Source organism: Salvelinus alpinus, chromosome 1, assembly GCF_045679555.1.
Source record: "Salvelinus alpinus chromosome 1, SLU_Salpinus.1, whole genome shotgun sequence".
NCBI lineage: Eukaryota > Metazoa > Chordata > Actinopteri > Salmoniformes > Salmonidae > Salvelinus > Salvelinus alpinus.
The window spans coordinates 22,390,973-22,403,552 of record NC_092086.1 but is presented as its reverse complement, the minus strand read 5'-3'; positions in this window follow the sequence as shown (position 1 = coordinate 22,403,552).

Here is a 12,580-nt window from a genome sequence, read left to right as displayed (position 1 = left end):
CTATTATTCCTCCACTAGATGGGGTCATTCCTTCAATCATATTCAGTTGTAAATACTCCTTATGGAGGCTGAAAGAGGAATTGGGTTAAAAATAATGAGTTCCTCTTTGACCAAACTACTCTCTGACCCTATATGAGACCTTCAGGTTCTGGGAGCACAGAATTAGCACAGTACTGGATGCCTGGATACTCTAAAAGATTAGAACCATAGAATTATAACCACTAGAACAGACCTGTCAAATTTCCGTGGTTTGAGGGGCTTTATCCATTCTGGTAATTATATTTCTATTATTGTAACCTTGTCCACTCCAGCAGCTGTGATCAGTCCAGACTGACTGTGATTGCTGCAGGTCAAGCAAACATCTGTCAATATGACGTCAGCCGTAGATGCTGTTCAGTGCTCCAGCAGGGTTGGTTAGCTCAGCATCACAGAGCCACTCTGATGTATTTTTAACTGTCGTGGGAACAAAGTTCAATAGTATCTCTGTTTATTACAGAACCAATGAATAAGGGTGGAGGCTTGACCACTTCACAGCATGTCTGTGGAGAGAGACAGACAGAGAGAGAGAACAGCTCTGCTATAACAGTATTGTTATAATGGGGAAAAAGTTGTTGTTTTTGTAGACATTGATGAAAACACTTTAACTTGTATTCAGAGGTTGGCAGTTTGAAAACGGGGTCATCTTAAGGTCAATACCCTTCTAGAGGATTCTGACTTAAATAAGGCCACATAAACCTGGTTTCAAACTCTTTGTCATCATGGAATTTTTTTATTTAACCTTTATTTAACTAAGCAAGTCAGTTAAGAATAAATTCTTATTTACAATGACGGCCTAGGAACAGTGGGTTAACTGCCTTGTTCAGGGGCAGAACGACAGGTTTTTCCCTTGTCAGCTCGGGCAACCTTTTGGTTACTGGCCCAACGCTCTAACCACTTGTCTAGTAAGTATCTCTCTCTATTTCTATCAGTCACTGTCCTCTAGTTAGTATCTCTCTCTATTTCTATCAGTCACTGTCTTCTAGTTAGTATCTCTCTCTATTTCTATCAGTCACTGTCCTCTAGTTAGTATCTCTATTTCTATCAGTCACTGTCCTCTAGTTAGTATCTCTATTTCTATCAGTCACTGTCTTCTAGTTAGTATCTCTCTCTATTTCTATCAGTCACTGTCCTCTAGTAAGTATCTCTATTTCTATCAGTCACTGTCCTCTAGTTAGTATCTCTATTTCTATCAGTCACTGTCCTCTAGTTAGTATCTCTCTCTATTTCGATCAGTCACTGTCCTCTAGTTAGTATCTCTCTCTATTTCTATCAGTCACTGTCCTCTAGTTAGTATCTCTATTTCTATCAGTCACTGTCCTCTAGTTAGTATCTCTATTTCTATCAGTCACTGTCCTCTAGTTAGTATCTCTCTCTATTTCGATCAGTCACTGTCCTCTAGTTAGTATCTCTCTCTATTTCTATCAGTCACTGTCCTCTAGTTAGTATCTCTGTATTTCTATCAGTCACTGTCCTCTAGTTAGTATCTCTATTTCTATCAGTCACTGTCCTCTAGTTAGTATCTCTCTCTATTTCTATCAGTCACTGTCCTCTAGTTAGTATCTCTCTCTATTTCTATCAGTCACTGTCTTCTAGTTAGTATCTCTATTTCTATCAGTCACTGTCCTCTAGTTAGTATCTCTCTCTATTTCTATCAGTCACTGTCTTCTAGTTACTATCTCTCTCTATTTCTATCAGTCACTGTCCTCTAGTTAGTATCTCTCTCTATTTCTATCAGTCACTTTTCTCTAGTTAGTATCTCTCTCTATTTCTATCAGTCACTGTCTTCTAGTTAGTATCTCTCTCTATTTCTATCAGTCACTGTCCTCTAGTTAGTATCTCTCTCTATTTCTATCAGTCACTGTCTTCTAGTTACTATCTCTCTCTATTTCTATCAGTCACTGTCCTCTAGTTAGTATCTCTCTCTATTTCTATCAGTCACTTTTCTTCTAGTTAGTATCTCTCTCTATTTCTATCAGTCACTGTCCTCTAGTTAGTATCTCTCTCTATTTCTATCAGTCACTGTCCTCTAGTTAGTATCTCTCTCTATTTCTATCAGTCACTGTCTTCTAGTTAGTATCTCTCTCTATTTCTATCAGTCACTGTCCTCTGGTTAGTATCTCTCTCTATTTCTATCAGTCACTGTCTTCTAGTTAGTATCTCTCTCTATTTCTATCAGTCATATATTGAATCTTAAGACATCAGTCAGGAAGTTAAAGCTTGGTCGCAAATGGGTCTTCCAAATGGACAATGACCCCAAGCACACTTCCAAAGTTGTGGCAAAATGGCTTAAGGACAACAGAGTCAAGGTATTGGAGTGGCCATCACAAAGCCCTTGCCTCAATCCTATAGAAAATTTGTGGGCAGAACTGAAAAAGCGTGTGCGAGCAAAGAGGCCTACAAACCTGACTCAGTTACACCAGCTCTGTCATGAGGAATGGGCCAAAAGTCACCCAACTTATTGTGGGAAGCTTGTGGAAGGTTACCCGGAACGTTTGACCCAAGTTAAACAATTTAAAGGCAATGCTACCAAATACTTATTGAGTGTATGTAAACTTATGACCCACTGGGAATGTGATGAATGAAATAAAAGCTGAAATAAATCATTCTCTCTACTATTATTCTGACATTTCACATTCTTAAATTAAAGTGGTGATCCTAACTGACCTAAGACAGGGAATGTTTACTAGGATTAAATGTCAGGAATTGTGAAAAACTGAGTTTAAATGTATTTGGCTAAGGTGTATGTAAACTTCCGACTTCAACTGTATATCAGTCACTGTCCTATAGTTAGTATATCTCTGTATTTCTATCAGTCACTGTCTTCTATTTGGTATATCTCTGTATTTATATCAGTCACTGTCTTCTATTTGGTATATCTCTGTATTTATATGTCACCGTACACTAGTTAGTATCTCTCTGTATTTATATCAGTTACCGTACACTAGTTAGTATCTCTCTGTATATCTATCAGTCAGAAGTGTTCAATGACGTTACTTGGCAACATGCAAGCCCCGACAGTCCTGGGAAGGGGGTTCACCTCTTACATCACTGACACGTAATTACATCTTACATTACACCCGCGTTATCGAGAGTGAGTCACATAGAAACCTGAGGGGTGGGATTGTCTGGTGGTGTCACGGCCGTCGTAGGGAGGAGACCAAGGCGCAGCATGCATACATTCTCTATTTTAAGAATGAATACTGAACAAAACTAACAAAAACAAACCGTGCCACTATACAAAGATTGCTAACAGGCAACTACACATAGACAAGAACCCACAAAACCAAAAGGGAAAATGGCAACCTAAATAGGATTCCCAATCAGAGACAACGATAAACAGATGCCTCTGATTGGGAACCAATTCAGGCCACCATAGACCTACAATTACATAGACTTACAAAACCCTTAGATCTACAAAAACCCTAGACAAGACAAAACAAGCATACCCAGCCTCCTCACACCCTGACCTGACCAAAATAATACAGAAAACATAGATAACTAAGGTCAGGGCGTGACAGGTGGAGGAACGGGTCGTGTTCAGTTGCCAAACGTTGTTGAATGCTGCACAAAGAAATTCCATGAATAGAGCCTACTCTATTCCTTGTTCTACATGTCGGAGAGGCATGTTTGTTCTACATAGCATATTTCTAACTAAAAGTTCCAAAACGTGTCCTGCTGAAAAAGGCAATGTTTTAAATGTCATGCCCATATCAAATCATATAAAAAAGGTAATCTTACTAAACTATTCCTGTAAGAGATCCTGTGTGTAATAATGAATATCACACATCTAAATTCTCCTAATCCATAATCCAGAAAGTAGACATGATGGTTTAGTCTGGGGAAGTCCGTGGAGTGCGTGAGCTGGTAAGAATTATTATTACAGCTCATGTTTACAAACATCTGTCATATACTGTGCAGTGCATCTCTGTTGAAACATGCCGACTCTTTGAAGAAGAGGCGTTGTAAGACTGTTTTGATAGGAGTAATCCCATGTATTTTGTCTCTGGAGGAGGGAAATGCATTGCTGTGTCACAGCCCAGTGGCGTCTGGTTGAAAAGGCCAGACAGGTTTGAAATTCTGTGTTAGTATCACTGATGACATAATTCCACCTCACTCTCACAGTATTGCATAATACTGGTCATGATCTCGTACACTTACAATGCCTACACACACGTACAATCATAAATGACCCATACAGACATTTGAGGGGTGGAATTGTCAGGGCGTGGATCGTATACAAAAAGAAGAGTTAGGAGATAACCTGTGAAGAACTAACTCTGCCCCCTGTATTCTACTGTATGAAAAGTCATTTTTCTCCCAGGAACACTTTCCCGGACGTGTCTGTGTCATATCCGGGGTCTGCCGGAGGAAATGAGTGTGCTATTATAAAATCTCACAGTAAACTTCAATTTAGAAAAAGTTCCACCATGAGTAAGTAGCTATGAATGTTACCTCACACACCTACGACAATTCCAAAACAACTCTCTTCTGTTCCACAGTCTCTGTTTACTGTAGACGCACTGTTGAAATTCATGTGAATCATTGTGATTCATTGTGTGAACACGCAGCCTACACGCAGTAGGCAGAGTGGTCCACTGTGGTCCACTTGACCAGAGTCCCTGACGTGAATCATATGCAATCAGACATTATGTCCAGGCCACAAGAGGACATTTTCAAGACATTTAAAGGGATATTCATACCTTACCACAGCTGTTCAGTTAAGCCTCATCATCGCCCCAAAGGAGGAGACATCCAACACAGATCATTCAGTGTTTCAGGGTGTCTTCAATACTAAGATATTAATAGATCTGCTGATTAATGGAAGACCATGGGAATTGTCCAGTGGGATCAAATGAAAGAGGAGGAACTGGGATTAAATGAAAGACAGCAGGAATGGAAAGAGTTGGAGGAGTAAGAGGCCTGGGGGGGGGGGGGGGGTGAAGGGGCAGGGTAGTGGTCAGGTCAGGTCACCATTGAGCCATGTGTGTGTGCGCACACTTGTCTGTGCGTGTATGTGTGCACACCTGTCGGTGTGTATGTGTTGTGTGCATGTGTGTGTGTGTGTGTGTGTGTGTGTGTGTGTGTGTGTGTGTGTGTGTGTGTGTGTGTGTGTGTGTGTGTGTGTGTGTGTGTGTGTGTGTGTGTGTGTGTGTGTGTGTGTGTGTGTCGGTGTGTGTGTCGGTGTGTGTGTCGGTGTGTGTGTGTCATGTGCATGTGTCTGTGTGTGTATGTGCGCGCGTGTGTGTATGTGTGTGTCGGTGTGTATGTGCACGCGTGTGTGTATGTGGTGGGGGGTGAGCAGAGGATGTGGGTCACTGACATGACGCCCACTAGTTCGCCACAATGAGACCCTCTTTTTTGGTCTCACTGGGCAATTCCTTTGAGAGGGAGTATTTCTGTCCCTGCAAGTGTATAATTTGGGCTAGCGAGGTTGGACCATTCCCCCCAGCCTCAGTGGGTATTTGCAGTGTGCTACATACGTTCAGAAGGGGGCTGCTTGCTTACGTTGCACTTTGACAAATCCCACCTCATTGTGCAAATGAAAACCTTCTGTCTGTATATTTTATAATGCAGACGGATCCACAGTGGTGAACAATGGCCTGTTGAAGTCAGTGGAACCTGCAGCAGGTCTGTTTTAACAGCTTGTCTCATTGAGGTCAAAGAAGAAGGGATACCTGCACTGTCTGCAGAGCAATACAGTTGTGTTCAATTAATTAAAGGGACATAACACTCCAAAATCTAAGTTTGTCAGATGTTTAAGACCTTAAAGGTGGTCTTCTGATGTGATAGGTCTAATGTACCAGAGAAGTATACACCATGAAACCAATATTCAAGTTACAATTTTACATAACAATTTGTTTACAACTCAATTCAAGTCCATATTGATTTGAGTTGTAAACAATTAGAAACTAAACTTCCAGAGTGTATCTTTGAATCACAATGACCACTTTCAGGACACCATAACTGACTTACTGGGAATCATATCTTGTCATATCAATGTTGTCACATTAATGTTCCCAGGAAATTAGAGAAAAGTTTACAATAATGTGTGCCAATAATTTTAACAGACTATTCTCACCCACTGTACAAACACATAGAGCTAACACAATAAAATCTACAAGAGCAATGTCACGCCCTGACCTTGGTTATCTATGTTTTCTTTATTATTTTGGTTAGGTCAGGGTGTGACGAGGGTGGGTATGCTTGTTTTGTATTGTCTAGGGTTTTTGTATGTCTAGGGGTGTTTGTAAGTCTAGGCATATGTAGGTCTATGGTGGCCTGAATTGGTTCCCAATCAGAGAAAGCTGTTTATTGTTGTCTCTGATTGGGGATCATATTTAGGTTGCCATTTTCCCTTGGGTTTTGTGGGTTCTTATTCTATGTTTAGTTGCCTGTATGCACTTGCCATATTAGCGTCACGGTTTGTTGTTTTGTTCAGTGTTCATTCTTTAATAAAGCAGAATGTATGCTTATCACGCTGCGCCTTGGTCTCCTCCTTACGACGGCCGTGGCAAGCAAACTCTCCCTCACTGAATCAAAGGTTATTAAAATAAAAAATGTTTAGCATCACTGTCCAAATACATATGGAGAGCCCTTTATATTTGCAAAAAGTGCTAATCAGGATTTCTTCTTTGGTTAGCTAGCATCTGCCTCTTCCTTGTATGCTGCTGTAGACCAGTCCTCAGTTACCTCTCCCACCAAACCCCCCAACATCCTTGGACACGTTCTGACTCAGCTGCATCTTCTTGATGCAAGGTCGTCACTGCCTAAAGGTCAGGTTCACTGTCCACCTCCAGGGAAAGCTGTCACAATCCTCATTCTTTGATTGTGAAAGTAAAGGCCTATTACACCCAGCCACCAAGCAGCTTGTGGCCAGTAAAAGAGGAAATGGTCATTTGAACGTCTAACCCACCCTTACCATAACAGGATGATAAAGACGTCAATAGGCAGATGTAACGCAATAAGAGAAAGCTGGTTATGACATCCCAGTGCTTAATGGGATGTGAACAGGGTGGAGCTGTGTTGTCTCATGAGAAATGTCCTTTTGAAACAAAGATCTTAATGAAATGTGATATGATTCAGTTCTTAGTAGGTGGGGATTGACGTTTTTGGTTACAAAACGTTTCTGTGAAAAGCAACCAAGGAGAGCAGTCAGTTTCCAATAGATTAGAACAGAAGGGAAAAGCTTCCATTCCCACTGAAAGGTGACTTCCAAACTTTCCAAGATGTTCCAAAAATCTGCTATTTCAGTGTGTTTAAGGCAAACACTTATAGCCCACATAATCCAATATGGTATCATCTGTTTTTAAGACTGTAATTGTAATCTGATTACACATTTTTCAAAAGTAATCTAGGTTGATTACAGTTACTTCATTTTTTATATCTGATTACATAATCCCTGTTACATGTAATCCGTTACTACCCAACCCTGGTGCTAATACACAGTAGTCATTATCATTTAAAGATACACTATGGAAGTTTAGTTGTTCATCGTTTATGTCATATTAATGATATACTTACCTTAAAATAAAGTGTTTATACCACTATCTGAAATGAATGGAAAAGATAAGCACCATTTAATTCCCAGTTTTTCTGTGTTTATCTTTTCCATTTATTTGGGGTAGGCACATATCTGTATACAACCGATGGCATGGGATGTGGACTCGTCTTTACATTAGACTACTTTTGAGGTCTTATGTCCCTATAAATTGCACTTGGCCCTTTTCAACTCAGTCAAGCTTCTTCACCAATGCCGTCCTATTAGTAAATTGCAGAAAACTCATTGCTAATTTAGAAATTAGCATTAATGGGAGCTGGATGGTTTGTTTTGTTTGTTTGTTGATGACATACATTTGACCTCCTCAAACCACAGATACCAATTTTAAAGCTAATTCCTGGAATTCTTTCCCAGAAGAGGTGTGGAAATATTGCTGGAATATTCAGCAAAAACAAATTCCCCACTCCTACACACGCACTGTATCACAGTATGTGTCTAGACTATAGGATCAAGGCCCATATTCATAAAGCATCTCAGAGAGGAAGTGCTGATCTAGTATCAGTTTTGTCTTTTTAGATGGTAGCGAAATAGATTACAGTGACTGGGGAATCTGATCCTAGATCAGCATTCCTACTCTGAGATGTTGAATGAATACTGGCCAAGGGCTATAGCGGAATTCGGGTAGAATTGCGTTGTAAAAAATTTGCAAATAAACTTCCATCGTTTTTTTCTAAATTAGAATGATCTCTTTCAGGACACAAATGACCATAACTGACTTATTGGGAATCATATCTTGTCACATTAATGTTCCCAGGAAGTGAGAGAGAAGTTTACAATAATGTGTGTCAATAATCTTAACTGGCTATTCGCACCCACTGTACAAACACATATAACTAACACAACTAAATCTACATCAGCAAACTCTCCCTCACAGAATCATAGGCTGTTCATGTACAAACAAACATTTTTGGCTTCACTGTCCAAATACATATAGAGACCACAGTACACTTTCAGCAAGTACTAATCAGGGCTGGACAGATTACTTGTTTAAATGTAATCAGTTACTGATCGCAGATTATATGACAATAAAAGTCATTGGTAACGTAATCCATTGGATTACTCTAAATGTGTAACATAATGATTACTTTTGGATTTCTTCTTTGGGTAGCCAGCATCTGCCTCGTCACTTTAAGCTGGTGTAGACTAAACCGTGTTCTATATAACTCCGCCCATATCAGGGCTCAGGCTAAGACCCAGATGCCGTCACAGGAGGCACATAGAACAAGTCTCGGAGTTTATTATAGTTCAAAGGGCAGGCAAAAGTTAAGTCAAGGCAGGCGAAGGGGCGTAATCCAAATCAGAGTCAGGCAGGTACAGGACAGCAGGCAGGATCAGTGTCAGGACAGGCAGAAAGGTCAGAACTGGGAAGTCTAAGAAAAACTAGAGCACAGGAAACACAGGAACATGCTGGTAGGACCTGACGGGACAAGACGAACTGGCAACAGACAAACAGAAAGCGCAGGTATAAATACACAGGAGATAACGGGAACAAATGGGAGACACCTGGAGGGGGGTGGAGACAAGCACAAGACATGTGAAACAGGTCAGGGTGTGTTAGTACCCCCCCCCCCCCCTAGGGGCTCCACCTGGCGTCCCACCAACACACATACCTGGTTGAACGGGGTGCCGGCGGCAGAACTCAGCGATGAGGGCTGGGTCCAGGAAGTTCCTAGCGGGGACCCAGCAACTCTCCTCCGGGCCATAACGCTCCCAGTCAACCAGGTACTGGAATCCCCTGCCCTGAGGTCGAACACTCAGGAGAGCCTCACCGTGTATGCCGGATGTCCGTCAATGAGACGGGGGGGAGAGGGGTGGGCCTGGAAACAGGAGACAAAGGGCTGTGAGACAGAGGTTTAATTCCAGATACATGGAAAGTGGGATGTATACGGAGAGTGCGGGGCAACAGAAGACGAACAGCAGAGGGGCTAAGGACCTTAGAGATGGGGAAAGGTCCAATAAAACAGGGGGGAAAGTTTATGGGACTCCACCCGGAAGGAGAGATTCCGAGTGGACAGCCATACCCTCTGCTCAAGACGATAGCGGGGAGCAGGGGTCCGGTGGTGTTCCGCCTGTCGTCGATACCTGGAGGTGGTCTTGAGAAGAGCGGCCCGGGCTCTCTTCCAGGTACTGCGACAGCATTGGACAAACATCTGGGATGAACATCGGCAGAGGCCGGGACACACATCCGGTTCGCCGGGCTCCGCGGGGTCCGGCTGGGGACACTGTGCCTTGCGGACCAAACTCTTGATTCCCCAGGTGATAGCAGCCGCTAGACAGGAAGTAGGGAGGATGGTTTCAGGGTCCGATGGTGTAGTAGCGAGGCTGTACCGATGAGAGAGTGCGTCAGGCTTCACATTCTTGGACCCCAGGCGGAAGGAGATAGTGAAATGAAAACGAGTGAATAACAGGGCCCATCTCGCCTGCCTGGAGTTGAGACTCTTGGCGTTGCAGAGATATTCCAGGTTTGTATGGTCCATCCACACCAAGAATAGCTGTTCCGCCCCTTCTAACCAGTGCCTCCACTCCTCCAACGCCATCTTGACAGCAAGTATTTCGCGATTTATCACATTGTAGTTCCTCTCAGCGGGGTTAAGACGATGGGAAAGGAAGGCGCAGGGATGCAGCTTCTGGTCCTGGGCAGAACACAGGGACAGGACAGCCCCCACTCTGACGTCTGATGCGTCTACTTCCACCACGAACTGACGGGACGGGTCCAGATGGATATAGATAGGGGCTGTAGTGAATCGCTGCTTGAGGTCTGAGAACACCCGGTCAGCTGCTGGAGACCATATGAACGGAACCTTGTGAGAGGTGAGTGAAGAGAGGGGGAAGCAAGGGTTCTATAACCCCGGACGAAACAACGGATTCAATTGTCAAACCCCAGGAAACATTACAGCTGGACTCTGGATGTGGGTTGAGGCCAATCCACCACCGCTCTCACCTTGTCAGGGTCCATCTGAATATTCCCTGCAGCGATGACATATCCTAGGAAGGAGAAGGTGGAGCGATGGAACTCACATTTCTCCACCTTTCTCGAAAAGCTGGTTCTCCAGGAGATGCCGGGAATAAATGAGGATGTTGTTGAGCTAGATAAATACAAATCGGTTCAACATGTCTCGGAGCACATCATTGACCAGAGCCTGGAACGGGAGCGTTGGTCAAACCGAACGGCATCACCAGGTACACGTAGTGCCCGCTAGCCGTGTTAAAGGCAGTCTTCCACTCATCTCCTTCCCGTATCCGAACCAGATTGTAGGTGTTCCGAAGGTCCAACTTGGAGAAGATGAGAGGCTCTAAAGCTGAGGAGATGAGTGGTAGCGGGTAACGGTTTTTAAACGTAATGTCATTGAGACCCCAGTAGTCGATACACGGACGCAGGGTCTTGTCCTTCTTCTCCACAAAGAAGAACCCAGCGCCGGCGGGGGAGGAAGATGGACGCATAATCCCTGCAGTGAGAGAGTCCTCAAAACACCCTTCCATCACTTTCGTTGCCGGACCCGACAGGGAATAAAGTCGCCCCCGAGGCATGCAGAGTTGAAAACCTCCCGTAAGTCCTGGTACTCAGAGGGAACGGTGGAGAGATCCAAGGTTTTTCCCAAGCCAGCAGGGAGACGTCCCGGGGCAGGCTGCGCCGACTTAAGACAATTCACCTGGCAAAATGGGCTCCAACCCCAACCCCCTAACATCCTTGGCACGTTCTGACTCAGCTGCATCTTCTTGATGCAAGGTCGTCACTGCCTAAAGGTCAGGTTCACTGTCCACCTCCAGGGAAAGCTGTCACAATCCTCATTCTTTGATTGTGAAAGTAAAGGCCTATTACACCCAGCCACCAAGCAGCTTGTGGCCAGTAAAAGAGGAAATTGTCATTTGAACGTCTAACCCACCCTTACCATAACAGGATGATAAAGACGTCAATAGGCAGATGTAACGCAATAAGAGAAAGCTGGTTATGACATCCCAGTGCTTAATGGGATGTGAACAGGGTGGAGCTGTGTTGTCTCATGAGAAATGTCCTTTTGAAACAAAGATCTTAATGAAATGTGATATGATTCAGTTCTTAGTAGGTTGGGATTGACGTTTTTGGTTACCAAACGTTTCTGTGAAAAGCAACCAAGGAGAGCAGTCAGTTTCCAATAGATTAGAACAGAAGGGAAAAGCTTCCATTCCCACTAAAAGGTGACTTCCAAACTTTCCAAGATGTTCCAAAAATCTGCTATTTCAGTGTTTTTAAGGCAAACACTTATAGCACACATAATCCAATATGTCATCATCTGTTTTTAAGACTGTAATTGTAATCTGATTACACATTTTTCAAAAGTAATCCAGGTTGATTACAGTTACTTCATTTTTTATATCTGATTAAGTAATCCCTGTTACATGTAATCCGTTACTACCCAACCCTGGTGCTAATACACAGTAGTCATTATAATTTAAAGATAAACGATTAACAACTAAACTTCCACAGTGTATGTCAAATTAATGATATATTTACCTTAAAATAAAGTGTTTATACCACTATCTGAAATGAATGGAAAAGATAAGCACCATTTAATTTAAACAAATCAAAAACAGGGTGTATGAACTATGAATCACAATGGTCAAAATATGAGATGAAATCTTTCCACTGATATAGTTTTCCTGTGCTAATGACCATGACCAGAGATGATTTATTTGTGGCTAAAGCTGAAATTCTATGTTAACTGTTGCTTCATAGTGAACTACTGAAGTACCACATATATTCTCGATCTCATGGGTGAGGCCTTTAGCATGATCCCAGATCTGTGTGTACTGTAGGAGTTGGCAATGGCAAGGCAGTACAAACATATATGGGACTAGGCTGTGAAGCAAGTGTGTAGTGGCAACTGACTGGAAGACAGTTAATTTAGGAGGCTGGGAGCTGTCCTTTCTCTCTTTCTCTTTTTTATAAGGGCATGGGGTAGCCGGCAGGCAGCACAGAGCTGTGGAAAAGCAACCAAGCAAAAA